Below are 14,121 nucleotides of genomic sequence, written 5' to 3' on the forward strand. Positions count from 1 at the left end.
CCTCCATGAGAGCCTCTGGGACCACTGTATCGTACCGCCCAGGGTTTCTGAGCACCGCACCAATTCCTTCTGCCTTAAGATTCAACTGGAGCCTGATTAAAGCAGATAGAGGCCTCATTGTCACCCGGCTGTCGGGGTCTGTGTCAGGCTCTGGCTTTCATGGCATGAAGCCTCTGGCTGAGGTTAGGCCCCAACAAAAGAGGTCACAGGGGAAATTAGCAGCCCATGAAACATTTGAAAACCTCTTTGGTGTCCACTCCAGTGAAGTGTGCAAATAAAATGCCCACGAAAAGAGGTTAGCCCTAATGGGCCCCACTGTTGAGAGGGAGTACTGCTGGCCACTGGCTGCTGGCCATACCTGCCGGCCACAGCTTTGGGGGTTCCAGGCTCTGAGCGAGCCAGGCATTCAGTAGATGCAAAGTTTAGAAGTGGCCTTGTCGACTCCCCCAAATGCAGCGGTTAAGATTCCAGCTTAACCTTGCCCTCTCCTGCCAGCGATTTCTGCCTATTGGAAACAAGATGCTGACATCTCTTCCTGAGGCCTGTATGATCACCTGATGGGAAACCAGCAGCCACCCGCCCTGCTGTATGGCCACACATGCTGGATCTCCAGCAAGTCTTAGTCTTTCGGGTAACGGTGTTATTCCCATTGGGCAGGTAAGAAAACTGAGGCACAAAGTTAGGTAAGCTACCTACCTACCATGGTCAACATGGGAGAAAGGAATGATGTCTGTGAATACAAGCAGGAAAGGCAGGAACACTCCAGTACTGTGGCTGCCACCAGCCTGTGGCTAAGATCTGCAGGGGATATTCAGTGGCCATCTCTCCAGAACTTGCCCCTAGCCCCCAGGACACAGCTCTTCTCTCAAGGCACGAGATGTTTTGATGGACGCCTCCCTTAGTCACACAGTTTTATTCCACCATCAGGAGCCAAACACCATAATTTGGGGCCAGCCTCGTGGGGCACAATTTCAAGAACCAGTTTCAAGAAATGAAAGAAAACCATTCCCCTATGGTGTGTGCCTCTGGATCCACTTCAGGATAGCCCTGCCTGGGGACAGTAGAAGCTGCAGCATCAGACAGTTCTGCCAGCGGGGCCGCTGGTTAGTTTCAGGAGTAGGGAGCTTTTGGAGTGCAAAAAGGTCAGGCTGTCTAGAGTGTAGGCTTTACTGTGTGTGGTGAAGCCCAAAGTGAAGACAGGGAAGGGTACATCCCTCACAGAGAAGTCCATTCACTACACATCACCCATCATAGTTGTTCTTCCTAGGTGGGAGGAGCTCTGCATGGGAACATCTGTACCACGTGACTGTGCTGTCTCACTGGCAGCTCTCACTCTGAGGCTGAACCTACCACCAGGTTGTGCATATGTTCTGGCTGGTGGGTCTCCTGCTCTGCGCTCTCCACTTAAAGTAACTGGAATGCAAGAGGAGCCAGATGACATCACTGCAGGTCCGCTTGGAGTCTGCTTAGAGTCCACTTGGAGCTTTTGTGTATTTGTGTGTGTGTGTGTGTGTGTGTGTGTGTGTGAAGTTATTAGGCCAAGTGAGTGCTTTCATTTCCAATTAGGAAGAAATCATAGTACCCTGAGTCCTCCACACAGGCTTGGTAAGGCATACCCACTCAGTGACCCAGGTGGAGGAGACACTACTGGGTGTGTCAGCTTTGTAAGAGGGAGGCATGACTACCCAAGGGAGACCTATCTTTTAGAGTTAGAAGGAAGACATTAAAATCCAAGGAACAAACCACCCCCAAACCTTCAGCAACACTGCCCTTACCTTAGGAATAGCCAAAGTTCTAGAGCCAAATGTACACCCTGGACAGACATTATCTGAGAATGGGCAGTGGCCACCATGGCCTGACACCACAGTGCTCTCAGAACCTGGGGCTCAGGTTCAGTTGCCAGGGCTCAGACATCTCTGTAGATCACAAAGGCTGCACACACCATGGTATCACTACCAGCTCATGGGAAGCCTTGGCACTGTTCTGTGGCTTGGTGAACTTCCTTTCCACCTGTACCCCGTATATTGTATGAAAGAGAATCTATTGTTCAGAAAGTCTCACTGAGGCCACCTGTGAGCCTAACCTCTGGTCCCTAGTGCCAGCCCTGCAGTAGAATTCCCCAAGCTTCAAATCCCACTAAGGTCTGAGATCTGATCTGTCTACAACACGCTCTAATTTCCTTTACTGGGTGTCTAGATTCAGAATGTTCCTGGTGGTTCCAGAATCTAAAAGCAGACAGTTTCTGTACCCAGCACCTGGCTCAACAGAGGAAAGTTCAGACAAGTGGTTAGGTCAAACTCAGGAGAAAAAGAAAAGGTCAGTCAGTCTCCTCTGCAAAATATCCCTTCCTCCTTCAGATTCCAGTTCAATACTGAGCTAGGAAAACACACCAAGCCTGTTAGAGCTGTGTATAAAATACAGGTAAACAGGCTGGGAGGGACAGGCTGAAATAGCTTCCTCTGGAGAAAGTGAATAACCTTCAGGACGGAGACACAGCAAGAGCTCTTTGGCTGTCTGTGGCCTCTGTGTTGGGTCCAGATCACTGATGTCACTGGACAAATGGTCCCTGGGTAAGGAAATTATGCCTGTACCTGCTTCCTTCTCTACCACCACACACAGCTCCAGAGACTGCATCCACATGGACAAATCTCAGCTAAAAGCCCAGCTCTGACTCCTACAACATGGTATCTACTTGGCAGTCACTCATGGGGCCTCTCCTTGTTTTGTTCCAAAACAGCTATAAAGAGAGTGAAAAAATGAAAATTCACACTAATGCCAAGAACGAGGCTGATAGATGACCCAATGCCGGAATCTGGGAGCAATCTCAATTAATTAAAGGCAGATGGTGGTGGATGAAGCAAGGCCTATCCGGCTTTTACCTCCAGAAAACAGTTCTTTGTCTGATGAACAGAAAGATCACAAAAAAAGGAGGAGGGGGAAGAAGAGGAGGAGGAGGAAGAGGGGGAGGAGGAGATGACAGCAAGACAATGAGCAGAAAAGAGACAGAAAGCATGGGCAGGGAGGGGAAGCTTCAGGAAGGCAGGGCTGTAAGCCATTTGTAGTGAATCTCTGAACTTGTATTTTTATCTAAATCATGGATGGAGAGAATCAGAAAGTCAGGCAGTGATAACGGAGAAGGTAGCAACTCTAAAGAGCAGAAGTCCAGGGAAAGGCTAGGCAGCGAGGGAGTAGAGTCTTAGCTGACTGACATGGGAATTCAGTCATCAGGGCCATGCAGGGCTCTTCCAAGCCCTAAACACACGGGGGCCATAAACCTTCATGTCTGCTTAACTCTCCCATGGCAGCTCAGAAGCAACCATTTCCAATGGGTATAACCACCTCAAGTAGCTCTAAAAAGACGTGGCTTCCATGAAACTGGGGGAAGCGACAGGGCTGAACTCAAAGGCCATGGAGTACATAAGAGTTGGGAAAATAAAAGCTAAAGTAAGTCACAGGAGCACAGTTAAAAGTCGCTTCTGAAGCATTGAGGGGGGGATACTGTAGGAAGTGGTGCAGCATGGAGAATATGCCGCAGAAACTCTCACTATGCAGAGGGAAAGGATGCAGATGCAAAAACCAGAGAGAATACGGACATACAAGAGAGTGGAGAGTAGACACATGACTGCGCTTCAGCAGTGGCCAAACAGAAATGGAATCAAGGGTAGGTAGGAGCCCTAAACCCAAGACAGAACCACATGTGCAGAAGGAAAGGGTTCAATACACTCTTTTCAAAAGTAAGGGAAATAGCTCACTGCCTAGATCTGCCTGTAATACATAGGAAATGCCTATATATTTCATATGACAAAAAAAATACTATAGATTGAAAAATAACAATAAAAATGGGCAGATGATCACTGAGTAATGTCTATAGTGTCTTCAGGGAGAAAATTTCCAACACAATAATTTTATACCTAGCTAGACAGTCTTCCAATACACACTGGCCAAATACATACATACGTACATACATACATACAAAAGAATAGGATTCTCAAGCGTAGAGCTCAGAAAATAATTCAATACTTGTTTTCCAGCCACCTATAAAATGAATTTCCTTAAAAGGGCTTTGAAAGAGGAAAGTTATGCTATAACACAATATGTTTAATGCCCCAATGTCATTAAACATAAAAGTTTGAAATTTGGTTCTAAAACTTAAGGCAATATTAAAACAGTGTTAAAATACTTACAGAGGAACATTAAGAATATCTGATTATAAGAATTTAGTTGAAAATGTAGGTCATATTAACAAAGCACAGTAGAATAAGGCAGGGAATCAAACTGCTTAAATAAAAATGTCAAGGATGTTATTTGATGCTTGACTCTGCCAAATAAGATACCTCTTTTGAAATACCACAAAACAATAATCCAGAGGACATAGAAAAGATAAAACAGGCATTTTTTGATACAGTAATATTATAAAAGAGGGGTGGGCAAGATGGCTCACTGTAATTTTTATAAAAATTTAAAGGAAAAAAATCACAAAAAACCCCATAACTATTTGATGATAAAATGGTAAAAGTAAAGTTAGGATCGATAATACTGATTTCAAAATACTCAATCACTGTCTAAGAAGGTGGGGACACTTACTGCTCACTGTCAATTTAACTGCACATAGATTAACAAGGCTGGGGGTTAGATACAGAGGTCCTGTGTCCCTACCTTCTCAGTACCTAAATTGACAGCTCACAACCACCTGTAACTCCTGCTCCAGGAGATCTGACACCCTCTTCTGGCTGCCACTGGCATTGCATGCAAGTGGCACATACACAAACACACACAGAGTCACACCTCTAAGAACGCATATGAGGGCAGTTCCAGAGGAATGGCAGGCAGAGGAGACCCAACATGAATGTGTTATCACTGTCCAGCAGCCAAGGGCTCAGAGACAACAGAAGGAAAAAAGGAAAAGTCAGAGAGTGGTCACTCCCACTCCTGTGCTCCAAGACCAAATATTCACTGGACTGGTTGCCTTGCCATGCCCTGAGGCACTGGCCCTGAGGTCCTGAACCAAAATACACCCTTCCTCCTTTTAAGTTATTTTGTCTGGTACGTTGTAATATTGACAAGAAAAGTAACTTATACACAGGGATATAAGTGGAATTTTAAAAGACAATTTAAATAGGGACAGAGGTACTGTCTACCAGCAAATGCAGACAAACGAAAATAAATCACAAAGTAGAAATCTTAATATTGGAAAAGGCAGAATTCAAAACAAACATGCTTAAAATACACACAATAAAGGAACCAAGTAAAATTAGTTTATGGGGCCAGCAAGATGGCTCAGAGGGTAAAGAAGATTGCAGCCAGGCCTGACAACCTGAGTTCAATCCCCAGAACCCACACAGTGGAAGGAGAGAATCAACTCCCCTGAGCTGTCCTCTGACCTCCACATAAGCACCATGATGCACCATACCCCACACAGATGCATACCATAAATAAATAAACAAATGTAAATGTGTTCTAACTGTTTCATGTGTATAATATTTCACTGAACTATATTAAGGGGAGAAAGAGAGAGACATATAAGTAGAAAAATAGTAGTAGTTCCAAGAAGCTGAAATTGTACACACCACCCTTCCTGACCACATTATAATTAATAATGCTTGTTGTGACAGAAGAAAGGATCAAAATAAGCAAGCCAGACTGAGCCCTAGAAACTTAGAAAAATGAGTAAAACCAAACTCAGAGAGAGAGGAGGGGGAAAGAATTAATAACAGTAGAAGCAGAAAGGAGTGTGTGTGTGGGGGGGGTAAAATTACACAAACACAAAGCCCGACTCTTTGAAATGCCTCCAAACAAACTTTAAAAAAAAAAAGACCAGACAAAACATTGTCATGTCTAATTATGAATAAAAGAAAGAAAACAGACAGACTCAGAAGAATGAGGAAAGCATGACCTAAAGAAATGTTGTGAATTAGAAGGCTATTGTATGATGACTCCGAGCGAGAATCCTGGAGTCTGGCTGAGACACACATATTTATGGGAGAACTGAAATGACTGAAATGAATAGACAGACTTGAGATATCTAGAACGAGTTGGGTTCAGAGATAGGGCCACGGAGCCTGTGGCAGACACAGCCATCTCATGCTACTTGACTTATTTAGAAATAGAAAAAGATGGAATATTATTAAACAATGGACTGTATAAAAACATTGAAATTGAACCATTTCACAATGTGAAACAAACAAGCAACAACAACAAAACACCAGTTTCATATGTTTCACCCTTAAAACGAAAACTGCCAGACCCCAGACTAGACACAGAAGATCCTGCGGACCAATGTTCATCATCTGACTTCTAGAAACCCATCCCCTCTCCCCAGTGGCCCCCATCACACTCCTGCTGACCCTGTAGGTCTCCGACTGAGTGGTCAGGTAAACACTGGCAGCTCTGTAGGGGCATCTGCTACAAGGTGCCCCTTCCACTGGGCTCTCCTCCCTTACCAAAGACAAGGGCTGCCAGGCTCGGCCTCAGGTGCCACCTGGTCTCCACTTGGACATTGTCCGTCCGGGGGAGGGCTGCTGGGACCCAGAAGGGGCCATCTGCCTGGCCTGGGACGGCTCATCCCGTCTGGCTGGCATCCTAGCCCCTCTTGGGAGCAGCCTACCTCCTTTTCATTCCTCCCACCTGCTCTCCTGACCAACTCACAGCTAAGAGCCAAGAGGTGCCCTGCAGGCTGAGCCCCTTCAGGCCTCTCCTGCACCTTGGGTAGCTGGCCCCCCTGTTCTTCCTCCTATACCTAGGTGCCAAAACCCTGCTGGGCCAGCCTGCTCACTGGTCCAGGCTCATCTCCAAGCATATGGCAAGCAGAGCCTGGTGGCCTGTGGCAGGAGCCTGGGGTACCACAGCTGGCACCTCCCCTCAGAGCAAGGCGGAGAGCTGGCAAAGGTCTCACTCTTTTGGCCCTGGGAAGCTGTGGGTTGGGTAGCTGAGTGAGGAGCATCCAGTCAGTGTGGTCCACCACACTGGACAGAAAATCCTAAGGACTTGGGTCAGCTTTGGCTCCAATGGCTAGGTGCTGGAGAAAGTTCTTGGCTCCCTCTGAACTGGAGGAAAAGGCTCAAGGGAAGGGAGTACACTCAGCTGCCGTCTGTCTGTCTTAAGTGATAGAAGACAAATGGAACCAGTTTGTCTGACCCACAGCTGAAGGCTCTGCTCAGGCCAGCAAGCCCAACTTGAATGTGTTCAGCATCCAGGGTTCCCAGGGTAAACCAGGGGAGTTCACAACAGCTATCATGGGCACAATAGAAAGAACTCCCACAAGGGCAATTCTTGCCTGTAGTGAGAATTTTGGTTTCTTTTAAAATACAATTATGTGAACATGTTTTTGCTTTAGTTCCAGGTGTGGAATATGGGGCTGCTTCAGACTGTCCACAGCCTCTAACTATGATTTGTCTCATGCTCTAGCAGGGGCATGATTTTTGCCAGCTGCAGATAGTTTACATTTGGAATTCTACAGACTCTTGAGAAGGTACAAATGCAACAGCCCCAAGAAGAGCCCTGAGAGGGCCCGTGGCAGCTGCCACTTCCCATGCCGCTGCTTTTGCTATTGCTGGATTGCTAGTTGGAGATATTCTAATGACAAAGATGGGATTTGCCCCAAGGAACTTGATTCCCCTGGTCAGCAGGAAGTAAGCTAGTGCTATCAATACCCCCTTACCCTCTAACCTTCTTTCTCTCTTACCTAGTGTTGGGGGATTGGAAGGGATAAGGGTGAAGTAGGAGGGTGGATATAAGAACCCAATAAAGTAGCCAAAAATACACTACTCTTGTTCCTGGTCATTGGCTGCAGATGGTTCCTTCCTGTCAGGTAAGACCACCTTCTCAGCCCTCTCACCAAAGGCAGTGGTCCAAGCATCAAGCCACTTCTCCAAAAGATCCCAGCCTCACACAGCTCCTTAACCTCCACGCACCTGTCTCTCTTATGTGCGCTGGTCTCGCCCATTGATTCATCACCTCAACAATAAACTGTCCACTTTAGGTCATGGGGCTCCTAAACTGAAGCGACTTCTAGCAACAGACTGACTTAGGACCTGGATGTAATGTGCTTTTGCAACCTCTGTGACAATCAAGATGAAGAAAGCCCCCAAATGTAGGGCCAACAAGATGCTTAGTAGGTAAACCATGCCTGCTGCCGAGCCTGATGACCTGAGTTCATTCCCTGATGTCCACATGGGAGAAGGAAAGAGCAGCTTTGACAAGCTCTGACCTCCACAGAGACATGAAGGTCATCCTGGTGAGGTAGCACTGAGAACCACCAGTCTACGAGAGTGTGTTCCCAGATCAGACACAGACAGACAAACAGACAGACAGACACACACACACACACACACACGTAATAATTAAAAGGAGGAGAAAGTCTCAAAAATGTTTAAACAAAGAAAGCTAATGATCAAGTCCTTAACACACAAAGAACTGTTGTATATGAAAAGACAGACTGGCAAAACTTCACAGAGATGACCAAGTGATTCACAAGAAAGTAAACTGGGGAAGCCCATGAAAAGACACAAATGTTTCAATGTCAAAGAAACATACCTTAGCCAATGGGAAGAGGGCACTTCTGCCCAGGAAACCAGCAAAGATAGGCACACACACACACACACACTTGTGCCAAGACACTGAAGCACCCCTAGCACCGAATGGCCCAATCCCGAGGCCATTGTCCTCTGACATGACAATATTGCTTATATGATTTTAGCATTCACTCAAGAAGTTCTCCTAAGCACCTTCCTACATGGCTGACTCTAGAAATTTCTAGGAGGATCATGAGACAAATGACAGCAGCTGGCACTATGGGGTTGGGGGGGGGGCAGGCCAGTCACGTGGGTTCCATTGTGAGTGTCATGAAAGAACGTCACCCGGAAAGTGAGGTCAGTGAACAGGACACATTGTTAGAGAAGGACAGGAGGCGAGTGGAGACCCACAGAGGCATGAAGGGCATCCTGAGAACCAGTCTAGGAGAGTGTGTTCCCAGACCAGACCCCAGAAGGTGCGAAGACCTCCGAGCAAGGAGACCGGGAATGGCCATCCAAGCACCAAAGTGTTGGGTGGTAGGTCCATAGCTGGTGTTTATATTGTTATTTTACTGCCTGATCTACATTTAAATTTTAACAAGATACAATTCTCACATTAAAAAAAAAAAAAGCCCGATGTGGTAGTACATACTGATAATCCCAGCACTGTGGAGGCAGACACAGGCAGATCTCTCTGAATCCGAGACTAGCCTGGCCTACACAGTGAGCTCCAGTTCAGGCATGGCTACACAGGGAGACCTTGTATCAAAACAGAAAGGAAAATAAAACAAAAAAAAAACCAAAAATCAAAAAAGCAAGCAAACAAACAAAAAACCCTTGATACCAGTAGCATAGGCCCATAATCCCAGCTATGTGGGAGGTAGAGGGAATATAAATTCAAGGCCTGCTTGGACTTCTGAACAAATTCAAAGCCAACTTAGGCAACTTATTGAGACTCTATTAAAATATTTTAAACATGAAAGGACTGGGTATGTGACTCAGTAGTGGCATGCATGAGGCCCCAGGTTTAGTCTCCACACTGCAAAAACCAACACTAAAAATGTCCTGAGGACAGAGGTCATTTCCCCGTAGGATGAGAATCCTGTGTCTGTAATCCTCTGTACTGGCCAGTGCCTTCTTATGTTAAGCTGACACCTCTCCCAACTATACAGATGATACCCAGATATCAAGAGTGTCATTAGTCGGGCTGGAGAGATGGCTCAGTGGTTAAGAGCACTGACTGCACTTCCAGAGGTTCTGAGTTCAAATCCCAGCAACCACATGGTGGCTCACAACCATCTGTAATGAGATCTGATGCCCTCTTCTGGTGTGTCTGAAGACAGCTACAGTGTACTCATATATAATAAATAAATAAATCTTAAAAAAAAAAAAAAAAAGAGTGTCATTAGTCAACCAAAACCCCACCATGGCCATGACAAGAACATGCTGTTGTGAGTGAGGACGCTGTCATAGGCAGGGTGGCTGGAAAGAGCTTGCTGTAGACATCTTACAGAGACCTGAACAGTATAAGGAGGCAGAGTCATCTCGGGGAGGAGGGCAGAGTGGAGAGGTTGGTGCACACAGGGGCTTGAGGCAGGATCCGGCCTAGCATAGTCCACTGGTGTGTCCTGCAGAGAATGAGCAAGAAGAGAACACAGGGCTATCCTGTGAGGCCTCTGAATGCCTTCTGAATGCGAGACTATTAAAAAAAAAAAGGCTTGCTTTCCATTTCAAGACTGGTGCAAAGCCACCATATGGTTCAAACCTGGCCTCTCATCAGTTCTTTAATCACAAGGAGTCAGGTCTGGCTCTTCATCCCTCTTAGGAGTAGATCCTGGGCTAGCTATACCCTTGAGAGTGATCTTCGCTCTGTACTGTACTTCCAATAGAGTCACTTGTTGCCAAAGCCTATTTCTTCCTTCAGGACAGTAGACAGGTGCCCTGGTGGAGAAGGGCACACAAGAACAAGGATTCACACCCTGCCTCATCACACACTGAACATGGGGAATCAGCTGGTTAAGACAGGCTGGCACATCACCGAAACCTGATACTCCCAGGAAAGCCCTGTCCCCTCCTTCTGCCTCTTCCCCAGAAGTGGCCACCATCTGACAGAACCCTTAATGTGACAAGAGGGGCAGAGGCAGCTCCTGGAGGATACATGCAACTGTATAAGGTGCCCAGGACCTGGTCGTCTTCATACTTGGCATGGAAAGCCATGTAATATAACCTCCTCATACTCTAGGCAAGGATCCCACAGATCTGCCACAGTCTCCTGAGTAGCTAAGCTCCCTTCTTCCTAAAACCTGTGTTCCAAACAATAAAGGCTCTGCCTCCAGGCTGTTCCTGTGGCTCACTGTGCCAGGTACTCACTCTGGAGACCAAGGCTTTAAGTGGAAGCAACTGAGTCAGGGCTTTAGCAAGAACCTTTACTGTCAGTTAAAATAATCCTACAAGTATGACTTCTGGTCTGTGGCCCTTGACCATTCTGAGCAACCCTGTCTCCATCAGTGAACAGAGGTGGCAGCAATGACAGTCTCAGCAACACATTGCTGGATTCAGGCAGGCATGACTGTGGAGGGAGGGCAAAGACAGACTCTTGGATGGGACCACTGGACTAAAGGGGGCCTGGGGGACCCACCGAAAGTGCAGGGTGAACAATGCCTGTGGGTATGAGACAACCAACGGTACAACCGGCCCTCACAGACTCAGCAGCTATACCTGTATCTCCAGTGTCTTTCCCTTTGGGACTCAAATGAGCCTGTTCCTATTCATGTGCTGGGCAGCCTTTCTCCGAGCACAGCGGAGAGCTTTCTCAGTTCTTAGTATGCACCTCACAGTCTAGAATGGTCTGATCCTAGAAAGCAGACCATAGTGCCCCAGAACTTGGCATGAGGTTCATTACCAACAATTCATGGGGCCTCAGGGAAGTATAAAATAAGCTAGCTGCCAAGAGCAAGCCTGTTCAGACAGGCAGACCTACTAACATAGGTTCCATGATATTGATAGTGGCTCCTAAGGTTCCTGTCTAGTTCTTCAGCCTCGTGAGCACTCTGATCATAATGTGCGCACACTGACACTGGGATGGAGGTGAGAGGGGATACACAGAAGTTAGGAGGCCTAGATGCTTTCAGGGGCACGGGCTAGCATCTAGAGAGAAGGCCTCTAGCCTCTGTACAGGGCATTGCAGTGTCTTTGGAATGTGGTGTGTTGGGGTGGAGGAAGGAAGCAGGTGGCTTCAGTGGGACTTCAGAAGGCAACTGGTTACTTCAGTCTTAGATGCTGGGGACCCTACAGGGAACAGGGTGTTGGGGAGTGTAAAGGAGCTGACAGCAGGTAGGGAGGCTACCACGAATAGTGACACTGGCATTGGGGCCCCACACAACTGTGTGTCCTTGAACACAGCACTGTGCCCTGCAGCTCCGGATTCTGACTTAGGTCGGTGGAGTTACAACTGTCTTTTACAATCTTTTACAATCCTGGTAAGATGAGGCTTGACCTGTAATCAGCACCAGGATCATGAAAGTGCTCATGATTCTCGAGAGAAACCCAACTTTACTGTATTTCTGTCACATCCAATTTCTGTGTAAGCCCAAAGATATATCTCTCTCAAATATGTCCTTGACTCTCTGAGTTATGGCTGGCCTCTGCCTGTCCTCGTCTTTAGAGAATTGGTTTCCTCGGGGCATACCCACACTGCAATGAAACGACTCTCAGTTTATCTGTTGTCTCTGTTCCCATCTGAAGTCAAAGGCCGTGTGCTGAGTCCTCAGGACCAGGATACTCAACAGGCTCTCAGCAGGTATTTGCTGAACAGGCCAGGCTGCCACTGTATGTGGTAGGCCAAGACCCTGGGTCCTGCCTGTCCAAGGGCGGAAGTCACTAGGCTCAGTATCAGAACCCACAGGAAGCAGCCAGTCTGGGTCAGCGTAGAAAAGTAAAGGCTGGAAACAAGATTCCAAAGGGTGGAAAAAGGCAATTTGGGAAACACCACAGTACATAAAAAGTGAGGCTTGGCACACATGGAGCCTTGCCGGAGGAGGGTGGGAGCCGATAAATCTTCCCTCTCCTGGGAGCTTGGACGGGCTTTGGTGTTTTATTTGGACTTTAATAACACGGATCCAAAATCCACCACCTTCTTATGAAAATATATTTGCAGATTTTTAAATACCAGCCCTTGGACTCAGCGGGCAACTCTCACTCCAGAGATGGGAGGTCTGTGCAGGGGAAGCCCCTAGGGATGAGCAGCCCCAAGTCCAGGGCTCAAGGCCCATTCTGCTTCAGTCTTTCCTAACACACTGGGACCCCCACAAAGGGAAAGACAGAGGTAGACTGGGCTTAAGGAAGTGGTACAGCCAGGCCCTTCCACTTGTGGCTGATGGCAGTGTTAGGGTGGCCCCAGGCCTCTCCCTGTAAGTTCTGTGGCCTGACTTGGGGGGGTGGGGTTCCATGCTAGAAGAGGTCAGGGGCTGTACTGACCACAGGAGGGAGCAGCCCCTCTTTTTCCCTTGGAACAAGAGGGTGCGAATGAGTCCTCAGCATGCTCTTTCTTCTTGCTGAACAAGATGGATTGGAAAACAAATTGGCTCAAATAAAGCATGTAATTAGATTAGAGCCTCTTGCCCAGAGCCTCTGGGGTTGCAAAACGCCCTCCTGACTGGAGAAAGGACACCTTGGCTGGCTAAACCAGCTCCCAGACATCCAGAATTTTCTCTTGACCCTCGGCTGTCCTCCTGCGGTCTCCAGCCAATGTCAATTATGCAAAGGAGATGGCATGAAGATCACCCCAGACCTTAGGGCTGCCCCACATCCCACTTGCAGATACTGCCTCAGCCTTGGGGCACAATGGTACCCAATCCAGGTAGTAGAAACACCTGAATGTGGTAGGCAAAACCAGGCTGGCAAAACCCTGCAACCTGTTCTCTGTGTGACCTGTACCACCAAGAAGAAGAAGAACCAGTACTGACTGCCCTGACTGTCACTCTTGAGGAGGCAGAGGCCAAAAAAGCTCAGTGTCACCCACTCCCTGGAACTAAGGCAGATCTTTCTGTCCAAAGACACAGATACACTGAGGACAACTTGAGCACAGACCCCTAAATGTCCCTGTCCAGTGCAGAGGCTGTCTGTTCTTAAGGAACGTGAGAAGAACCTCTAGGTGGCCGCTGTCCGATCCTTCATCCCTTCTGTCATACCCTTCCCTAAATGCTACCTCCTCTGTGCACGACGCCCCTGCCCTCCCGACCACCAGCCATGCCCTTGGGAAATCAAGCCACACTCACAGTCTGCTGTATTCAAAGCCTTGTTGGACTCAGGGAGGAAATTCCTCTTCCCCAAACTATTTCTAAAATCCTCTATCAAAATGACAGATGACTTCTGGCCCCAGGACTGAAAGAGAACTCAGACGAGAAAAAGAAGAACAGAAAGAAAGAAGCAAGGAAGAAAGACAAGATACTTGGGGTTTCCCGGTTGATAAACAATGTCTCTCCAGCAAGTAAAATGAGGGGTGACAGAGGAAGCATGGGTGATAGTGAGTGTCATCCAGACCACGCCCCTGCCTGGCCAACCACAGCACAGACCTCAGCGGGTACCCAAAACACCATCTGGGAACTCGATG

At 47.5% G+C, this 14,121-nt stretch overlaps 1 protein-coding gene across 1 annotated transcript in view; it reads right to left on the bottom strand.

Moving 5' to 3' along the window:
* Ntn1 (netrin 1) overlaps nt 1-14,121 on the bottom strand; it is a 174,065-nt gene that overhangs the window by 17,430 nt on the left and 142,514 nt on the right. The gene's annotated exons all lie outside the window — the stretch shown is intronic.

The sequence above is a fragment of the Grammomys surdaster genome, unplaced genomic scaffold (genome assembly GCF_004785775.1).
Source record: "Grammomys surdaster isolate TR1022 unplaced genomic scaffold, NIH_TR_1.0 364, whole genome shotgun sequence".
Taxonomy (NCBI): domain Eukaryota; kingdom Metazoa; phylum Chordata; class Mammalia; order Rodentia; family Muridae; genus Grammomys; species Grammomys surdaster.